Source organism: Palaemon carinicauda, chromosome 13 (assembly GCF_036898095.1).
Source record: "Palaemon carinicauda isolate YSFRI2023 chromosome 13, ASM3689809v2, whole genome shotgun sequence".
Taxonomy (NCBI): Eukaryota; Metazoa; Arthropoda; class Malacostraca; order Decapoda; family Palaemonidae; genus Palaemon; species Palaemon carinicauda.
In genome coordinates, this window is record NC_090737.1 from 145,405,416 (window position 1) to 145,407,915 (window position 2,500).

The following is a 2,500-nucleotide window of genomic DNA, read 5'->3' on the forward strand; positions in this document are numbered from 1 at the left end:
GTTAATCTTATTAGTCAATTAATAAAGAAAATTTCAGAGATTACGTTAGTTTTGATAAAATTTCTACCCTTACATTATCTGAACTTCTTTACGGTACTCAATAACAGAACTGATTATTTCAAGGACATTGAGAGAAAGTCACTACTGTATGAATGCCAGTGCCCTCCAGGTTAATTTCAGGAAATAGAAGCAAGAGGGTTGATACCCAAAGAATATTCTAGAAATATATTTTTATTATATTTATTAGTGAGTAAACAAAATTGATATGGTTTCTACTAATCTTTATTTTTGAAAGTCAGAGTTATTCCTTTTAACATATACAAAAGGATATGATAGTTTGTGAGCTTTCAACATTTTTGGTTAGGAAGATGGAGATGGGAGGAATATATTTTAGTATTTTGTAGTCATTTGTAGAATACAATAAATGATGTCTTGTTTGTAAGGATGAACATCCAAACCCATCGCGTAAATGAAACACAGCATTCATAGGGTGTTACGAATCTAAATCAAAATTGCAACTGAGATACACATCACAAAAAAAAAAAAAAAAATACCAATTTCTAATTTCTAATGGCATAAAGAATCTAAAATTGAAACTTCTTGATAAAGTAACTTCACGGTTCATACCTTGAAAGACTACAGGGTCACTTTGGCTCTACACGGGACCTTATCGTATTGACGTATTCTGACCTTTAACATTTATATCCTGGCAATTGCAACGAGGACCTTCGAGATGGCAAAACATTATTGCTATTGATTAAACTGAATTCTAAAATTCATTCTATATAAACGAACTAAACCACTGAGTGAATACCGTTCAATACAGTCTCCACAGCAGGCATAAATTTATTTTGTCGTCATAAAAGATTGCAGCTCTATCTATTGTCTGTGTATCAAAACATCGTTAGTTTGAAGACACTATTTATTATCATAATTGCATACAGAATAATACAAAGGTTATAGTAAGCAAGGCATGATTCCATTGATAATTTTACTGGCGTTATTTCAAAATAATTTTTCCTAAACAAAATAAAAACAGTCTGGATTTCCCGTCCAATGAAACCCGGTAGACGGCCGGAGGTTATCTCGTCTTTCTTTCTTCCCTTGTGTCTTTTCCTCATTTTTTTTATTCGCTGATATCTCCATCTTTATCATTTGCTGATATACAAATCTATGTTTTCTATCTCATTATTTATTCCCTTATGATACAAAGACACAAAAGCAGGTAAGCTTTTCTTATTTCATTATCCTACACCTTTGTTATATATATATATATATATATATATATATATATATATATATATATATATATATATATATATATATATATATATATATATATGTATATATATATATATATATATATATATATATATATATATATATATATATATATATATATATATATATATATATATATATATAGAGAGAGAGAGAGAGAGAGAGAGAGAGAGAGAGAGAGAGAGAGAGAGAGAGAGAGAGAGAGAGAGAGAGAGATAACTCACAATTACTGTGTATCATTGACCACTGCACTAAATTATTATCACTGGTGACAAGTATAGATATTGCAATTGTAACCCGCGTAGCAAGATTTGCACCTTGAAACGATTATCGTTGATATTCTTATTGGTTGAGTCGGAGTCGAAGGTTGTAATTGAGGGGAGCGCCCGTGCCTGGTTTGGTAAGTGCTGGACTTCGCCTCTTCTGTCGGGTCCGGGGATGTTTGTATTGTTGTTGTTGTCGTTGCTGTTGTGGGTGTTATTGTGTTGGGAATGTTAAACAGCTTTGCGTTTACAAATACCGCTGAGGTCATCAACACCAGGAAGATAACGCGAATCATGGTGACCTTTCTTTTCCTGAAATAAAGGATGAAAAATGAATATTAATGACAAGATAGAAAGTATATTAGAATCAAAGATGACAGAAATGGAGGAAAGTCTGTTAAATTAATTATATATGATTTTCGGTGAAGATTTTGAGTGCGCTTAAACCGACTTCGTTCCTCAAGTGATGGTCATTATGCCTTTTGACTGATCTAAATAATTTTTTTTTTTTTTGTGGAAATGATGATGTCTGAAGGTCAGGTCAAACCAGTTGACCCATTCTCGTGTTTGTAAATTCCGGTAAATCTATAGTTTTACATCCACATCCAAACCCTTTATTCAAGAGGCAAGAAAGAACGTTGTCAAACATTTAGTCGCCTCCCTCAAATCAATTAATCCTAATAAAGTCTTTTTTTTTTAATATAAAGTGCTCTCTGAATGTGAAGTCTAGCAGGTAAAAAGAAACTGTTCATTGGCAACCTCGCCCTAGTTGTGCTATGCTTTAAAAGCTTCTTATTCAAAGCTTTTACCAGTAAAGTATTGATGATAAGTAAAATAATTATTTTTCATTTTTATAAATCAATCTGATCTGCTTAATGCTTACCTGAATCCAAGAAATATCACACGAGGTTGGGCTGAAGATAAATAGAAGGAAAACAGAGATGATGAGAACGGAA